Source organism: Nelusetta ayraudi, unplaced genomic scaffold (genome assembly GCF_046127955.1).
Source record: "Nelusetta ayraudi isolate G7.1 ecotype Tasmania unplaced genomic scaffold, CSIRO-AGI_Nayr_v1 ptg000011l, whole genome shotgun sequence".
In the NCBI taxonomy this organism is placed as follows: Eukaryota; Metazoa; Chordata; class Actinopteri; order Tetraodontiformes; family Monacanthidae; genus Nelusetta; species Nelusetta ayraudi.
Window position 1 is genome coordinate 4,693,508 of NW_027466061.1, and position 19,769 is coordinate 4,713,276.

A 19,769-nucleotide genomic window follows, 5' to 3' on the forward strand; every position below is an offset into this window, starting at 1 on the left:
ACAAGAGAAGCAGCAGAAAACTGCTGCACAACTGCACCACTGCAGAATAAAAGCAGTGATGTCACGTATCCTGGGGCTGAATTTCTCATGGAAATCACTGGATTGAAGCAGTCAGGCAAATAAATGGTTGAAGTTGAGGCCCAGTGAGCTTCTGACCATCCAACACCAACAGAAGCAATAAATGTATTCTTAAACAGCGAACCGTCCTACTGTTGAAAGGATCCTTAAAGCCTTTAATAATTAAATCCTGCCACACTTAATAAGCCCATTCTTGCCGCGCTGGAGAGTTAATTTGCGCTCCGGCGACGGCGTTCAAAACACATCTTGATCTTTGACACGCTGAAGTAATGAACTTGCGCTTTAATTTCTCCTGTGTTTTGTCGCTCTCTGGCTGATTAAATATTCATCTAGCTGCAGAAAGATTTTTTTTTAATTATTATTATTCCTTTAATTAGAGTGTGGATAAAAAGTGCACGGCTCTTTGCTTTTAAGCAGGATTACAGGAACTGTTGGCGCTTCTGCCTGCCCCTCACCCCCGCCAGCTAACGCATGGAGTTGCGGTATATTTGCTTCAAAGAGTACACACAGCGCGGCTATTTTTAGACAAATTAGCCACATAAGCACAATGTTTATAACGTGCGGCGGCGACAGCGAGGCCTCTCCTCTCGACAGCAGCTGATGTCACCGTGGCCATGTGAGGTCTTTGGCTCGGTTGCCATGTCGCTGTCTTCCCTAACTCCAGAGCGTGGGCCAATGGGCGAGGGCCCGGTGCCAGTGCAGGGCTGTGATTTGCGGAGCAGCGCCGCGTCTCCGCAGGCGCTGTGAGTGGTGATTCTCTGACGGCAGCCTGTAAACAGAGACGCATGGACGCGCACGGCGGTTACGCAACACGACCTGACCCTGCCTGCTGCCTGCAGCCAGCAGCTTGCAGCCTGTGTCCCCACAATGATGAGTTATCCTGCACGGGAACAAGATCAGCAGAGGAAGAATCCCTCAGCAGACTTGGACTTGGAATTAGAGTTGAACAAAAACACATCATTTACTTAATCATCACTTTTAGTGTGGTTTCTGGAAGCAGCGCTCCATTTTCAAGATGTTTGGTGTCAACTTAAGGTTTGAAATCATGCAATTAATACAATTAATACAATTTTTGTGGTAATTCTATTCTGTAACTTTACTTTTAATAGAAGTCACGGAGAACACAAATAAAATATCCAGTTTGTTTCGTTGATAAGCATTATCTACAATTTCATGTAACACTTAAAGTAATTTATTCCCATAACATCACCACTATATTAGCTATTATGTTTCATACTGGACTTCAGCGGAGCAGCATGCATGAATAACTGTCCAATGTGAAGAGATTTAAAGAAAACAGCATCTTTAGCCCTCTGTTGACAGCCTCCTTAGAAAGGCCTGGTTTTCTCTTCCACCTACAACTGCTGCTCCATTCTACCTTGTGAAAAGGGACTAAAAATGAAGTGGCTGCATGCCTGTATCACCTGCATGGAGGTGTTGTCACTTCCATAGGCAAGAGCATTGGTGCCCCAGTGACATCATAAGGATCTAATTTCCAGATCTGTTCTCTCTATTGCATGTGCTCTCTGGAAAGGCTCCACACTGCTCATGCCTGGCGAGTTCCTTCAGTGACTAGAGACACATACTGCTGTTGGTAAAGGGACTCACATGAAACCTTTAATCTATTGCAACACCGCACTCACACGCGTCACCTGGATCCTCCTCTTTCCTGAGACGACCCATGCTGTTTTCTTTGTGAGGCCTGTACCTCAGCGACAGGACACTGCGGGTCTGCGAGTTCACTCAAATACATCACCGCTCATTGTGTTTACTTGCCAGTGTAACAGGAACGAGGCGTCAGTGCCGAGGCGAGTGCCAGATGACAAGAGGCCACTTGACTTCAGCGCTGATGTAACGCTCAAACTTGCTCAGGGTGCATGTTAGTAAGTTGGAGGGGCTCACACGCACTGAATGAAAAAATAGGTTCCCGTATCAGTCTGGTAAATTTAAGCTGAGAGAGAAGAAAACTCCTTTTTTTTTCTTTTTTTTTGTTAACAAGAATTTGTTTAAAAAAAAAATAACGAATAAAAAACGAAACTTTGTTTAGTCTTTGCCTTTGTTGATGTCATGCTATGGTGGTGAATAAACAATAGTAGATTATATAATTACAGCCTAATATTGGACCAGAGGGCCACAACCTCCTACTACTAACTAAATACATGATTAATATCTGGTCGCCACCCTGTGGGAATTGAAAACCAGGCAGTGTTTGGCCTTTCCAGGGTGACCACAGACAAGTGGACTCATCAACCTGAGAACGCCTCGCTGACCTGCCGCTCCCCTCCTGGAGCTCATTAACCAATTGCAGATCGTGCACGCTGGGGGGATGGATTGGGGCCAATATCAGGGCTGTGCCCTGCGGCGGGGACAGACGGAGATTTATGTGGCCTATATAAAAGGCCATTAGGGGACAGACTGGCATTTTAGGCACGTAGGAGGGATGAAACCGTAATATCTCATCTGCACTAATCAACCTGCCAAAATGGAAGAGTGTAATTTCCAAGCGCGGAGCTAAAATGCAGCTCTGGCGGAGGGCGGATGATAATGGTCGGACGGGACTCGCTCCCGCAGTTAAGCCCACGCGACCGCTCCATTGTTCTCCCCGCTAAGCCGGCAGTAAGTCAGCAAAAGAAAATAAAACCACAAGCTGCCACCCGAGGCAGGTCGTCGGCCAAAATCATGTTTAACATACAATGGGGAACGCCCAGAGTCACGGGCGACGAGCGGCTTAATCATCATTTGTTCTGCTGCCGGGATGCAAACCATACATTATGTCTGCTTCTAGTCCAATTAGTGTTCCCGGCCAGCCTCCCGTCTCATCACTGCATGTCTTAATTAGCTGCCACTTTAGGTTGAGGGGTGGGCTACAATTTCCCCAGTGGGTTTCCAATCCCCAGCACCCTTTAAATAATATGATGCATGCCACAGGCGTGCGTCGCACACACAGCAATATTAATAAGTCTGCTTTGGCTGCCCTCCTCAGTCATCATTGGAGAATGCTGGCTCTTCTTCCTAATGAGCATCCAGCAATAGGTAGGAAATTATCATGGTTTATAGTTTTGGGATAGACTCATATTACATTTTGGGGTGGATTCCAGTAAAAAGGACCTTAGGAAACCATGAATATCTGCATGAGGAGATTCAAGTGTTGAATGTTTAAAAACAAACAAGACTTTACTGCTCCAGAAAACATCCCTGCTTATTATAGTGAATGTAAACACAGGGTTTAAGTTTCTAGTGACTTCATCTAACTCCAGTGATTTTATCGGACTTGATTTAAAATACATACACATCCATTTACTGGTAGATCAATGGCTTAATGATCTACTAATAGAGAACTTTTATCAGATTTGTCCAGGCCAGCTCCCAAACTGCACACAGATGATGATGATGATGATGTTGATGATGGTGGCTAATGCAACATGTTCCCCCCTGACCTCTTATCATCCATCATCTACCACAAATGAACGGGAGAAACCTCAGTTTACCCGGAACACCTGCCGACTATGGCTCAACAAATGAACAAACAAAATATGGATTTGGCTAGAAAATTAATTTGCACTGTAATGAAACACAGACACCACATTGCTCCTCAGGAGGAGAATCGACCACAAAAGGTCAGCGCGGTTAAGTTCGGGTTTACTCCGTAATCCCTGCTTCATCCCACTCTGCATAACTCTGCATGGTGGTCAGCCATCCTCCGGCCTGTGTTGAATAATGGAAATCACTGAAGCAAAGGTCAGGACTTTACAATCTTCGCCCTGAACCTGTTTAACATGCACACAAATTACAGCTTACAATGCAAGTCGTGCACTGGCCGGGAGGACAAAGACAATGCGCTGCTGCACAGTGAAAGTAAAAAAAACAAAAAAACAAAAAAACATGAGTCATCATTTTAGCTGCCTGTGCAGAACTGTGGTCGCAGATCTTCGTTCCTTTCTAGATATACAAAAATCGTCCAGAGGAGCAGGAGCAGGAGCAGGAGGAGATGGAGGAGGAGGAGGGGAAGTGAGAAACAAGGAGGCTTTCTCCTTCTCCCACGAGTGAGTCACAGTCCACAAACCTGCACTTTAACTGTGCAATGCCAGACACACCCTGCTCGGGGTAACACATCCCCAAAAACACACACACACACACACAAGGGTCATTCAGTCCCAAACCCCAAGGTTGAGACCGAATAACAACAAAGGAGAGGACGGAGTGGAAGAGCGGCAGTCCAATAATAGCACACTTTGCGATTGCAACATTTTCCATCCATGTTGAGGTTAAACTGACTTAGCTGAAGACAGAGTCGCACATTAGTCTGTTTGCACCAGTATAACTCTGTACTCCAGCCTGTCCTGCTTTGTTTAATTAGCAAGTTCTCATGTCTTCCAAGCCATGCAGCACCTTGCATCAGTAACACTGCTCTGAAATATACACATGAACCACCTTCTCTTCCTCAAATCTGGTCTCAATATTTAATATAATATGTAACCAATAAAAAGTAACCTCATGATGAATGGCCTCATTCAAAAAAACTGTATTTTTTTTTTTATTTTTTATGAAGTAACCAAGACCAATTTTTTTGCAATACTAATTTTGTTTGTTGAAAAATTCATGCACACAAGATCAGCATTATAGACTCAATTTTTAACCATATAATGCGTTAGCAGAAGAAGATGTGCTAAACTGCCAGATATTCAATCAGGCAAGTGGAGGAAGTACGATGCCTTACATAACCAGCAGAGGGAGCTATTCTAATGTTGTAAATCTAAAGATACCACGAAAGCTGCTCTGTTCAAACTCATACACTCCTGATTACGACCTAAAAAATAAACAAGGAGGAGAAAATAACTGTCAATGTGCAGGAAATACAGGGTAAGAGAACAGCTAAAATCTTCATTTCATTCATACATCAATCATTTTTTCTCATCCATCAGAGAGGTAAATTCTGAAGTGATGAAGCTGATCTATTCAGGACTTAGAGAAAATGAGTCTGACTTTACATTCACATTCACTCTGCTCACTGCTTTTGTTAGCGGCTCGTAGTGAGCATTTGATTAGGGACAGTAAGCACCAGATCCCAGTATCTGCGAATATCACAAGACAAAAGCTGCTTTTGCCTTTGCCAGGACAGGCGTCAGGGCAGGTCAAGCTCTAAACAACTTTTCATTTTGCTCTACATCACCGCCTCTTTTGCAGTCAATAGAGCCGTCAGCTGAGAACAATAGTGTGTGAAGGAAGACACCCGGTGAGAGGGAGCGCACGGACACGCACACACACAGGGAGAGGCGCAGGGCAAACAGATGGAAGCGACAGACTGATGAATAGGAAGAGTGCAAATGATAAAAAAGAGAGGAAACACTGGCCGTGTGTGCGTGACATGTGTGCGTGTGTGTGTGCATATGTCAGCCGAGAGACCTTTTGTCTGAGCAGCTTGCTGCGCACGCGGCCCCACAGCTTGGCCCCGGTGTTGCTGTGCCTCTTCAGCACGGGGGTCTGCGGCTGGCTGGACAAATTGTGCTGGTTCTGGTCCACGCAGCAGTGCTGCTCCAGACGCTCGCACACTGAGTTCAGGTTCACATCCGACACCAGGATCTCCGTCATCCCAAACGCCGTCTTTAAAAGCCTCTCTGTTCAGTGCAACGCTTACTACCAGGAGGTAGCGGAGGAGGAGGAGAGGAGGCGGAAGGCGGAAGGAGACGATGAGGGAGTTCTGATCCCCAGGTAACCTCCGTCTAATCGCCTGACCAGATGCTGAGAAAAAAATGACTGCTATAAGATTCCACCGGCGATGAGGAAGACGGAAAGACGTGTCCCCCAGGTTGTCCTAAAGTCAGATCTTCACTTCAAAAGACAAAGGAAAAAGTGACAGCGGTGAGAAGGCGATGCTGCCATGGTCTCCTTGATAAAGCCTGCAGATAATTCCACATCGGTGTCTTCTCTCCGCCTGAGCTCACTCCACAGTCAGCTGCCAACATCTCCCTCTCACGGCGCAATCTGACTTCCACTACAGCAAACACAGGCTCAGAGCACTACACAGGGAGAGAGAGAGAGGAGCGAGCGAGCAAGGGCGAGAGAGAGAGGGAGAGAGAGAAGGGGGAGGAGATCTGGGGAGTGAATGAGCGGCTGTAGTGAGCAGCCCGGCTCCTCCAGATGTTGATGGACACACCTCCAAAGAGAGGAGGAGGAGGAGAGGGAGGGATGGATGGATGGATGGATGGATGGATGAAGGAGGGAGGGAGGCAGTGCTGAACGCTGGGTTTTGTGCAGCGCAGTGCAGTGCGTTGACCCCTTGTCAACCTTTCCCAGGGCTGGTCGGCGCACTCAGGATGTGAGCAAAGACAGGAATGTGACACAGTGAAAGTGCAAAACATTTGATTGCACCAACAGAACACAAGATCAACCCAGCTGACTCAAGAAAAGGCTTTGCTGTTACGTCCCTTTACTTCCCTAGTAACTGAGACTGCACACGCTCCAAATCTCTTACCCTTTCAAGAGTGCTCAAGTACGCAACCGTGGGTGACACTGCAGAGTACTAGTACTATTAGTGCACTCACCAGCAAACAACACATTGAGAGTTGTGACGATGGAGACCGCTTACTACATATATGAATGTAGTAAGTACAAAAATAGTGGTAGAAGTAGGAAAAGTAGTCATGGTAGTAGTAGTAAATAGTTGTGGTATTCGTAAGCAGTAGTAGTAATAAATAGCAGTAGTAGTAGCAGTAGGAGTAGTAGTGGTGGAACAAGTAATAAGTAGTGTAAGCAGTAGTACTAGTAGTGATGGTGATATTTGTAGCAAGTAGGTACGTAGGAGTAAGCAGCTGCAAGTATTACTATTAGTTAGTAACAGCAAGTAGTCGTAACAATAGTGGCACTGCTAGTATGTAGTAGTAAGGAGTAGCAATAGTGATGGTAATTCCAGTAAGTAGTAGTCGTAAAACATAGCAGTAGGAAGCGCTGGTACTACTAAGAGCAAGAAATAGTCTTCCACATTATTACTTCCTCAATTCCGCATCATTTCTCTTACTGCTCTTCCGCAGAGTTTCCTCAGAACAGCACCATTCATATTCACAGGAAACTCCAGGGCCGGCTGCTCTGAGACGACACGCGCCTGTGTATAACGGATCGATAGGGGCAGGGAAGAGCGTGTACGCCCTGTCACACTGCATCTGCGTCCTCCTCGTGCCGTCCCATCTGAGTGAGAGAGGGGAAATGTGGTGCCGCGGAAAGGTCACAGACGCCGCGCTGCATTTTAAAGCCTCCAGAGAGGCGAAGCAGGCCGTCTGGGCCGAGCGGAGGGCTACGTTCAGAGTCTGCGTTTGTGTGTAGGTGTGGGCGGCTGTCTCGTCATTCTGAAGTGATTCACAATAGGAGTCAGAAAATCACCAAGCATGTTGCACATTTTCTTCAATCTACTGAAACGCTGGTTCGACGGGCAGGTTGTGTCCTTTGTGTTTGCAGTCAGCTGCAGCAGAGCCACAAGAGAGGCCTGGTACAGTCAGGTTGAGTAACGGCCCCGGATCAAGAAAAATGACACAATGGCATTTAATAATTTGGGGCTTGTAGCAATAAAAAGTGGAGGGGATGGTCTGAGGCCATGCACCATAACAAAGAGACAGGAATAGTTCCCAGAGTGGTCCCACTGTATGTTTAACTGGCTGGCCCACAATGTAGGAGGAGAGGGCCAACAGCAGGGAGGAGAGACCTCAGCTAACCCTCGCGACAGAGTATTTTTAACTTCATTGGCTTGCAACCGCAAGATCTACGCAGGCCACGCGTCACGTCCGGGAACGCTCGTCTGGGAAACGATGCTATGGAAATTGCAGGAGGAGAAAGAGAGAGAGAAAAAATAAACTTTGGAAGGACGGGAGATATTTTGGGGAAAGATGAGACGGGGGAATTCACAGACAGATTTAGGTGGGAGGAGGCGACTTTTCAGCTTGAATTGTTGACATTTGTTTTTGACATTATTTCTACTACTAAGACATGCTGCTTCCTGACTGGATGTCTTTGCTTTTCTGTAATTGATGATAAAGTAAATACTGTGTATAAAATGGATTGGGTTGGAGGGAAAGTACAGGTTTACCCCAATAACAAATTCCCTGTCGGAAAGACCAGTGAGAACAACTTGATAATATAACCAAGCAACTGATTCAAGATTTGATATGAACTTTGGGTAGAACACTGTCATGTAAACAACTGAGAGAGTTTGAAGGAACACGTATCAAACACCTGCACAGGAAGCTGTGCTGCATTCGGGGGATATTCCAGCCATTTAGCGGCTGCATGCAGACAAGGTGTCCAGAACTGGAAGGATGACAAGATGAGTGGTCTTAATTTGGTTTCATTGGGCGGGTTTCACAAACCACAGTGTCATTTCAGCCTCCCTCTATGTTTTCTGCCCATCTCTTCTTCCTCTCAGCTCACATTAACACCTTTTTTTCTTTCCTTTCCTCAGAGTACAGCAGCAGCTTTCAGGCGTCTATACCAGCAGTTCAACCAGAGGCCGGCACATCACATCGCATCAGAAAACTCCAAGAGTGAGCACACACACACGCTTGGTTGACCAAGCACACGCTCTATACATTCACACACCCAGCGCTCCACTGTCTAGTCTCATCAACTATTTATAGGACTTTCTGAAAAAGCGCCAACATACATACCTAGACATGCTAACCTAAGATAACATGGGCTGACGCAGACCCCAGCCCGCACTGCTACACTTTCCACTTCATGCGTGACATTCAAATTAGAAAGAAGGAGGTGGCCTGTTGGTATAATGTTATTCTGAATCTCATTGGAGGGAAACAATTTGAGCCTCCTGGTCTGGCTGTTTTGTTGGATTGCGACGTGCCCGAGCGGACTAATAGACCCTTATTTTTCCCCAAAAGGTCCTCACATGAATAAAAATGCGTGGAGATAAATTGGCTGTGCGAGGGGAGGAAGTGTGTGGGGCCTTGAGCCTGGCAGATACGGGAGGAAGAAAATGAGGGAAGATGCAAGCAGCAGGGGAGGAGTAGGAGGAGAGGGGGCGGGGAGTCCAACAGGGAGATAAGGTTAAGAGTTCTGGTGGGATTTGGAGACTACATGAAAGAAAAGGAATGAGTAATTAACAAAAGCGGTAATCCTCGAGCTGTTTTCAGTGCCTGGCTCTGTGCTCAACCCTGTCTGTTGTGGTGCCAGTCGCTTTAGTCACCGCAGGACCTTTTCAACACAACCTGGCCCCATCAGTTCGCTCATAAAACATAACATTAGGGTTCCACATTTTATACAACTCACACGCTGCCGTCATACCTTGTTTGTTCACGCCTATAATAAAGTCCGCTCTCGGTCCCTGAGAGACATTTGCTTTCATAACTGTGCCTCTTTGACGCCTGACTGACACACATAATGAGAATGAACATTATAAAACAATGATATCAACCAGTAATCAGCCTGTCAGCTGGCTCCCCAGACCTGTGATAGTTCTTTACTTCTTCCGCTTGTGAAGAAAGCCTGTGCTAAAACACACGACTGTCTCTGTGGTGCGATGTAAACAGAAGGCTTAATAAAATTCTGAAGATCTGAAGAGTTTTTTGTGGATAATTAATCAGGCGAGACTGTTTCACTGGAATCCAAGATGAAACACAAAGGTCTAATAATAAAAATTGGTAGAATACAGAAGATTTAACACCTTATAAGGCACTCAGTGAAATATCAATTTGTAACAAACAAACACGTAAATCCTGGAGTGTCAATAGAAGATATGAAAGTGAGCTTTGAAAATATTTAAGGAAGTTGCAATATACATTTCCTACGAAATCCTACGAGAAAAAAGGTACGGGTAAAAGATAAGAGAAAGATCATAAATTTGTCAGCACATTAATTTCCTTTGGAACATTTAGACATTAGTCATGATGAACTTGCATGAACCCAAAAAACAGAGCGACTTAAAAGCAAGAAAACAGGTCATGTTACATTTATTATAATATGATTGTGTATAATAATACGGCTTCGTGTGGGTGCTGGCCACATGAGGGGTGAAAAACATTGAGATAACACAATGCTAACCCGCCATTAAAAGGTGAGGGAGCAGATGCTTCAGCCTTGAGTGCCTTTGCCCTGACATCAGGACCAGGGCCGCCGCTTAATTATACATGTGTATGGTGGCCCGGCCCCTCGTAAAGCGTCTCCACAGCACCATAGAAGAAGAGAGTGGGGGATGGGCGGGTGGAACCAGGTCCTGGTTTCAACTCCAGTCTCCCGCCTGGGGACCGCGGCCGCTCCCTGACAGCCGCTGAGATTCTGTCGATTGTGCGATTCTCCGGCCTTCGCCAATCAGCGACACCAGCAGAGCCCTGAGATAAATTAATGATCAATTTAATCGGCTGCGCCCATGAATACGGAGCAGCGAGCTGCTCCGTATTCATCCATGGCCGTCGACACGCGAGCCACCGACGCGGCCGACGGGCCAAACCGTTGAAGTGTGTTTGCGTGTAACAAGGCATTCTGGGAACACAGCGCAGCTGCTGACAACATCTGCACGTAAATGTTCAGGAAGTGACCTTCACAAGCACAAAACTCACAATGGCTCCCTTTTATCCTGGACGACCATAATTGGAGAGCACTTTTTGTATGGATGAGTGTGCGTGTGTGTTTGTGGCTGTGTGTGTGTGTGTGTGTGTGTGTGTGTGTGTGTGTGTGTGTGTGTGTGTGTGTGTGTGTGTGTGTATCTTTGTGCCCTACCATTTCTCCAAGCCACATTCTTCCACCCCCCCTGCAGGCTCACCACAAAAATGTTTTGTTTCTTTGGGGCAGGGGGTGGGGGGGGGGGTGGCGGTACACATGGTAGTTATCAGTTCCTGCTGTTATGGCTCGAACAAAAGAACTACTGTTATTGATTCTTTTTTATCTCTGAATCTCTGAGTAGTGTAATGTAGTAGTAATCTCGCTTTTTTTTTGTCTCGCTAGAAATGAAAAAAAACCCAACAACAATCAATAAAGGAAAATTATTTAATAAGGCTATGAGGGTAAAATTTAAAGATTGATGCAAAGTACAGTTATCAATGTTTTTGTTGGTTGAACTGCTGTGTGACACACCCATGTGTAAGCTCTAATGAACGAGTCTCCTCTTCAACTGGAGCTTCCCAAGGTGTGCGCAATAACTTGTGTTCCTGTCTGCAGCTCTAATAATTTCACAATATTCTACTGAGAGATGAACAAGAGTCAAGATTTTGGTGCTGTTTTTTTGGCATAAAAAAGAGCAGAAGGAAACAAAAACAAATGGAAGGCTGCCTCAGGCTCATTTGACTTTGTCATCACCAAATGACAAAGTGCCGCATTTCCATCACGCCTCAAACCTGTGATTGGACGTCGCGACCAGGTCAATAGCTCCAAGCCATGTGGTGAGAGGATAAATCAATCAGGGCTCATCTATCAAGGATTTCAACAGGCACGTTGGGCCAATAAGACGCACCGACCCTTTCATCCTTCCTGCCGCCTTCCTTCACTTAAGAATCGGCAGGAGGAGAGCGAAATGGGTTAAAAACTGAAGGCTGCGTGTGTGTGTGTGTGTGTGTGTGTGTGTGTGTGTGTGTGTGTGTGTGTGTGTGTGTGTGTGTGTGTGTGCGTGTGGTGCAGAGGCGGGAGGGGGGCTTGGCAGGGTGGGAAATCACAGCCTCGGGGTGCTCCGCAGATTATTCCTGCATCTCTTTCATCTGAGCCATTAGGGGGCGAATCGCCCTCAGATTAGCCGCTCCATCACTTATTAAGCACTCGAACAAAAGTAAGTGATGGAGGCTGAGGGAGGGGAGGGGAAAAGGGGAGGGTATAGGAGGGGTGGGAGGCATGGAGACACGGTTTGATTAGCATGTAGCTCCAGTGTGTTGTGGGCTGTTGGGTGTGGTTAAGATGGGGAGTGTGTGTGTGCATGTGGGTGGAAAAACAAAAGCATTCTGTCCATGTGAAGATATGAATAGCCCCGGCTATTTACAGGCATCAGGTTTATTTTCATCCTGCCACAAAAGAGCTTTAATTACTGATGTTTCCATCGCCGTAAATCTTTTGGTTTTTTTGCAGTGGGCCGGCTGAAGTGGAAGAGGTCGGGGACTTCGGGAAACAAGGGCTGAGGAACTGAGGAAAGGGCTGAGGAGCGAGGCACTGATGCAAGAGCAAACGGCGAAGCGGCAACACTGCAGTTCTGCCATGAAAAAGCTCCTCCTCAGACAGTGAGCTCACACTCTGCTGCTCTCCACATTTTTCCTCCTGTGCGGCAATCGCGTCATCACGCAGCGGAGCTCTCGCTAATTGCAATGTTTACTTCTTCTCCCTTGATTTGTTCTCATTTCTGCCGTCGTTCGTCTTCAATTTGACTCAATTATCGCCTGCCAGTCGGCGCGTATCCATGGCGAAGGTCGACACGGATGACAAACTGTCTGCGAGGAGCGCCGAGCCAGCGCGTTAGCTCACGGAACAACAGAAATCTCCAGCAAACAGACAAACAATGGAAACGGAGTAATTACAGCGGAATGACTCAACCTTTAATAACAACGGATCCATCAACACCAAGCAAGCAAACTGTATGTAGAATCTGAGCTCAGCTAGAACTCTTCCGTGAGTTGTAGGGGGGATAAAAGCATTTCTGGAATCCACACAAGTGGTTCAAAACATGTCTTTTTGGAAATTCTCTTGAAAACAATCAAGAAACCATAAAATCACAAGTTGACTGCAAAAAGAAGAACTGATGACTACAAATCATTCATTTGCCAATATTAAGATTCAATGGATAATGCCAGATATTTGATCAGAGGCTGGAATTACAGATGCAGACAACCCCAACCTATTAGTAATCTATGAGTCTAATTTGGCCAAATAAACAAAGAAAAGCGAGAGCTGCTATATTAGGACCAGACAGGACTTTTGGCTGGTCGTCTCACGCAAACACTCGACGCCACTTGAGCGGGATCTGGTTGTGAAGCCAGTGGGCTGAAGTTGTCGTGCTGCACCATTCGCCTAACTGGGAACATGGCTGTGTTACAACTGAACAGCGTGACCCAGTTTCAGTGATGAAGAGAGTGCAGCCTCACAGGACGACAACGCTACTGACCTGCTTGAATTATTCACACCCGGGCATATACCGCTGGCTGGCTGGACGCAGCCACCTGGAAGATTACACGGGCCGGGTGGTGGTGGTGGTGCGACTAGTGGGACCGGGCGCGGCGAATGCATGGTCTCGGCAGTCGGGACGAGATTAGATAAGAAGGTGTTATGCAACTTTATAGTACATAGAATTAAAAAAAAATGCAGAAAAGAAATCGATTTTTTTTAGGTGGGTACGGCATCTTTGGACAAAGTCAGGCTGGTGTTGTTGCTGGATGACAGGGGAAAATTTCCTCATGTTGACATCAGAGCCGGTGTAGGTACAAAATCTGTCCAGGCTACGAGATCTGGCTGGGGTCTTACGGCAACTCTATTAGGACAAACTACATAGGGGTTGAACAGGTAGATAGATAGATGGATAGATAATGTGATTCAATCAATCTATCTATCTATCTACCTACCTACCTACCTACCTACCTACCTATCATTCGTTTGTTCTTCTGTTAGTTTGACTGTGATGTAGTTTGTCGTAATAGAGTTGCCGTATGTGACGTCGTCGGCAGTCAACAGATCCCTGGACAGATCTCCAAGGCTTGCAGACACCACTTAGCCAATGAGAATTTGCCACTTCACTGACATCGCAAGAAATCGTGCAATTGTCCTCCACCTTGGGCGGCAGCAACTTCCTCATCAAAACTACGTCAATTATTCACTTGATTCACTTCCGCTCCCGTCCTCATGCTCCTCCCCCCACCCTCCCCAGCCACACTCCATCGATCACAAAAATCTCTACAGAGGGTCATCGCCTCATTAGCAGGTGAAGGGGGTGAGAGGTGGGGACAGTGGGGTCTGGGTGAGGGATCAATAGCGAGGACTTGACTAGCTCGCTGCTGCTGAGACGCCCCGGTGCCTCGCCGGCAGCCATGACAAGTCTCTGCGCAACAGTGTCAGCAGGGCAGCGCAGAAAAACCGCCTCGGTCTCCGGAGCTGCTAAACACTTTCACTCTTGACGCATCACGTCTCAGCTTTCTCCATTTTCCCTTCTGTCGCTGTCTAATTTAATGTCTTTTTCTTCATCCAATTCACAGATAAAAGCTGCGGAATGGAAACTAGACGAGCGCGTCCCGTTCCTGTTTAAAAACTTCTCGACTAACGTGGCCTCAACACAACTGAAGCCTCCTCCACGCTGTCCGAGTGGGAGCGGAGAGGATGACAAATACACACGGGTGTCATCGTCCCGAACAACACCTCTGCCCCCCTCCAGAACCTACCCCCCAACCCCCACAGGTACCCGTCCGCATCCTGGCTATTATACAACACGCATTGCGTAATGAGAAACAATGCGCGACTCGCCGAAACAGACATTTGAGGACACCCACGCTGTACTTGGAAGTGTGAACCGGCGGAGGGAACCGGTACACACTTTGAGCCCCCTCCCCACCCCCCACCCCCACACACACACACCCTCCCACCTCCCCCGTCATTCTGCCAGCCAGGGATGTTTAAAAAGAAAAACAGCTGCAAAGATGAATTGAGCACGACACGCTGGTTATGCAACAGGCTGCTTCGAGCAAAGCACACAAGCAGAGAGCAGAGAGCACTCAACGTCGGTGAAACACCGAGGGAACGCATTCTTCTCCAAGGTTACTTTACATGGAGCATATCAGTGGTTGACTCATGGACGAGTCCTTCAAACACATTTCAACTATTTTTTAAATTTATTTATTTATTTATTTTTTAGAAAAACAGCACAGTCGAGAGAAAACAGGTCTAATGGATGTCATGTCATTGAGCTCCTCTTTGTTGTTTACACCTTCTGTCACGTGCAAAAGAAACAAAGGCTCGTGCTCAGTGTTTGTGATCCCAGACATTGAAGCCAAAGCACACGGTTGCTCTCAGGAACCAGATTTGGTGAGGTCATGAACACTTTGGCAATTGCATCATCTCTACGCAGCTGACCAGTTCAAAACATGTTTGCCACAATTCTAGTGGGGACCAAAAAAAAAAACAGAAAAGAAAAAAGAAAAAACATTCCCACAGCATTTTCTTCGCACAACCATTTTCTTTGACAACCACAGTTCCAAAGTGCACCGACAAAAAAAAGGGGAAATAAGTTGGTGAAAGCTTTATTTTTTATGACCGAGCACTAATTAAACCATAGCAAGAACCCACCTTACAACAATTATCGTATGCGCGTTGATTATTTTGACTCATTATCGTGTGTGTATAATCTGCCCCGGTGAGGAATGTTTAGATTATTAGTCATGATAAACACCTGCCTGGTGGCCTGGCTGCCAGTCTGGAGAGCAGGTCTGGAAGGAAGTTGCATCGCTGCAGACATTAGGAGCGCAACGCCACAATTTAATAAGGCTGCATATTTTGACTTTCAGAAGGCAAAGCAAAAACAAATTGGATTTGCGCCCGGTGCCATCCAGCCAGCTCTGGGCTCAGGCCGGCTGTGTGCTGAGGGCAGGAAATGGGCAGTCTCTCCTCCCTCGCCCTGGGACAGGAAGTCATAAAGCAGAATCAAACGCCCGGTGCCGCTCGTGCACCCGCCATGTGGACGGCAAAATGTCATGGGAACAGCAAACGAGTGGGAGCGACTGCGTTGACTTATGAAGTTCTGAAGACGAGATCCACTGAAAGGAGCTTGATAGTAATAGCCTTACTCTCATGGCCCATTTTAGTGTGCTTTTAGCATCAGCACAGTCGACATACCACCCTGATATTTCTGTTCCTCATAAATCTGCTTCTTCTTTTTTGCTTCTGTACATAATCTCATGCTTGCATTAGGGTAGAAGTCTAAGCTAAGGCCACGGGCTTCTATTTTTCTGGACTTTCTACTTACTATTCACCACACATCCCCCGAGAAGCCTGGGAATAATAGCATAACAAGAGTGAGTTTCCCCTCAGCCAGCAGTCTTCACGTCCACCTCCCTTTTCTGTCTAGCAGGCATATATTCATGATTTGGTGTGTGCATGTGTGTGACTGGGGGCTTTCTCTCCTGACTCACTCTCCAACACTGTAAGATCAACGAGCAGATGCCTCCGAAGCACTCCAACATGCAAAAAAAGGGAAAAAAAATCCAAAAATAACAGCTGCAGAACCTCAAGCTACTGATTAAGAGTCAGCTACTGTCTCTTCTGCAAGTGGTGGGAAGGCAACACGCGCTAAAAGTATCAACCAAACACTTGGGATGTTGTCGGAAATGCTGTTCACCGACAACAGCCATTGCTCTATTTTAGTCTTTCATGTGTTGTATTTAAGGGAAACACGTGCCACTCGCGTCTCTTAAAACTGCTGGCTTCTATGCTAATTAGCTACAGCCACTGCTTACAACTTGTAGCAGTTTCTTCATCCCTGTCTTCTTCTGTGGTTTCTTAGAGCGGTCACCTCCTGCCCTCTGACCTCCCGCCTCATTTTCCATGACGGAATCCACTGAGTTTTGTGAGTCTTACTGTCGCCCGGAGGCAAGTCGAGCCACAAACTCGAGCTGTCCAGATTTTGCGCGAAGAGTAATAATACAGAGGAGCCTTTATTAAAGCACGAGTCAGCATAAATCAGAAAACCACTCTGCCAATAATTGTCCTTCCACGTACTACTGCTTCCAACCACGACTGTTCTTCCCAGCTCACTGATTCCTGGAAGAAATTGACCCAAGGAGGATCAATCATCATTTGTAACGAGGTGCAGAACCAAAAGTGAGGCAGAGACTTGCTCAGGCGCATAGCCGTAGGCTCATGGAAAGCCATCGCTGTATGACAGCCAACAGCTGAGCGAGGGATGGCGTTTTAACAAAGCGATACCGGGGTAAAGTAGAGCCTTGTGACCTTGCACTGCAAAGTTAAAAATAAATGCATCCCTGAGCAGACTTCATCTTCGGATTGAGATCCATCGCTTGTCCTAATGCTGTGAGCACAGCGCTGGTCCCCTGACTGGTCACTTGAGAGCCAAAATGGGTTGTTCATGCTGGGACACAGTGTGTCGCTAAGGCCCATTTACATCAATATGGGCCGAAAGGCTGCCAACAACAACAAGAGGGAAAGTGGGAGCGAGGCCAGCGGGGAGAAACTATTCTGGTCTCAAAGGGTTTTGGGAATAAAAGAGAAAAAAGACCTATCTGGCGGTCAGACACGCAGAGTTCTGGCAGTGACGTGGAAACACGATTAAGAAAGAAGAAAGATGGTGGGGAGACAGTGAGGGATTGTCTCGGGACGGCTGTTCGACTGGGGGAGGCTGCTCTCCCAGGCATACTCTGGCAGGTCAAGATAAGAACACTTTTTTAAATCACACAAATAGCAGCTTCCAATCAGCATTAAGATAAGTGGATAAAGTGACTACCTTTGTCAGCAGTGTTTATGATCCTGTTTTGCATGGAGTCATTTCAGGATCATTTAAAGGGTCAGTAGTCATGTTTTTCACTGTTTTGCCCCATTTTTGTGGTGAAAGAGGCTGCCAGCTAGTATCCTTGATTAAACAAGTATACTTTGTTCAATGACTTGTAAACACAAATAACTATTCAGCCAATCACGTGGCAGCGGCTCAGTGCACTGAGGCACGTAGACGTGGTAAATAGCCGAACGTCGAAGCGAGCAAAATGTCCAGTGAGCGGTGTGTTGCGTGGAGGAAAATGCCTTGTTGATGCCAGGGGTCAGAGGTCAGATTGAGCAGACTGGTCGGAGAGCGCAGAAAGGTCACTGCTGCTATTTATTACCCAGTACTAGCGCTGTGAGTGTTTTTCCATTGGATCTTCAAAACACTTTGTATCCTCTCAAGGGTGCTCTCCAAGCAGGCCGTCAGTAGACATTCGGATGGAGCAGACCAGAACAGGAACAGGAAGTGCACCTGCGCAATGCGACCTCCTCTTGGTGGAAAACAACGCCACATACTCAAGGATCGCACTCTGACATCCTTTTTCATTTACAAAGTTTGAGGTTTTAAGAGGCGCCAGCACGTGTTTGTTCATTAGTGATTGGTTCAGTGAATGGTTTAGTGAATCTTTGATGTTCCCCTAGTGGAAAAAGAGCTCATGGATACAGTGGTTAAAACAGGAAACTAACCGTGTCCTGTGTCAAAGTTGCAGGGTTCCAACCCCAGCCACAACCCTCTGGAACTCATACACAGTCTATCATAACAGCATGGAATGGTCTATGCTCAAACAATTACAAGAAATACTCATAATTATTCTGACTGTAAGAGGGCTTTGTCACTTAAACAAGTGCTTGGGGGCAAATTTGGTGAGAGAACAAGGCAAACGTGAACTCTGCCTCTTAAATCTCTGTGGAATGCACAGTGTTATGCTGCCCACAAAAGGAAAAAAATAAAAACAAATTGTCCCATTTCGCATGAGACAATGTCCTATGATGTGTTTTACAAGCCCAAACAGAAGACAGACGCCAGAGACAGTTGCAAAGTGGTCAAAGGAGACAAGGACGTTTATCTCCTGACCACTGGGTGGGCGTCACAAACCTCGTCTGAGGTAAACCAGCAGCAATCCACAAGAAGATCCTCGCAGGGCACCGGCAGAACACTCGGGGCACGGGATGAACTTCGTGTCCCTCAGAGAGTCAAAGTGGGACAGCGATGAGAGGGGTGAGGTGACTCCTCTGTTGTCCATTAATCCCCGGCATCTGCGAGTGTGACGTTTGAATTTGGTTCGGAAGGAGGGAAAAGAAAGGGTATCATTTTTGAAACGGTTCTTGTTGGGGAGTGGGAGGGGTTCAGTGTTTTAACTGTACTAAGCACAATCCTCTGTGATCATTGGATCGTCACGCTTCCTAAAATGTATGTAAACTCCAACCGCACAAGGTAAAATAATCTCGACTCTTGGCCGAACAAGGCAGCGAACTGTCGTTCCAGCGCGCTCTCACAAAACCAAACCTTCAGCGGGTCTATTTGTCATCATTAAAGACTACGTCTTACTTCCCTCTGCGACCGCAGAGCCTCCTAATTATTCTCTTCCAGTCTCCGAAAGCCACTCAGCCGCCGAAACAATGGGAGCAGGGGAACGTTGGGGAGCAGACGGATTCAAGACAAGGACGGAAGCGGCTTCCTTCACCCTTTGACGGTTTTACAAAGTGAAGCTGACTGCAGCTCGCCTTTCAAACGCACCACTTTAGCCGTACGCATCCCCGGCCCCGCCACCACCACCCTCGCCCCCGTCAGACCGCTTCCAATTATTCTTGAACCCCCCACCACCCCGACGGGGAGTGAATGTGTGAGAAGATCCACGGCGGCGTCCCTCTGGAAAGCGTTTCCATTTCGCAGGCGTTGATGAGCTCCTCTGTTCTCACTTTAACTCGCCGCCCCGTCACATAATTGGCCACCATCTGGGGCTCTCATTCCAGCTGCCCTCCTCCACTTCTCCCTCTCCCTCCTCTTCCCCCCTTCCCTCCCGATATGCGTCTCCACGTGTGCCGCACATCCATGCTGAGGGTAGGAAATCCTACATCTGGTGTCAATCCCCACCCCTGCACGTCCCTGAAATATTATGTAACGGCGTAATGACGGCCAATTACAAAGCTGGTTTCTCTTTATTCCCATCGAGGAGTAGTCTGTTTAAATTTTTGGGGTTCTTTTGCCAGAAGGACCTCTGGGAATACAAAGGCGTGTGAAATGTGAAATG

The 19,769-nt window shown here is 46.9% G+C and overlaps 1 protein-coding gene across 4 annotated transcripts in view; it reads right to left on the minus strand.

The window, feature by feature from the left end:
• abr (ABR activator of RhoGEF and GTPase) overlaps nt 1-19,769 on the minus strand; it is a 122,066-nt gene that overhangs the window by 8,178 nt on the left and 94,119 nt on the right. The window lies entirely within an intron of this gene.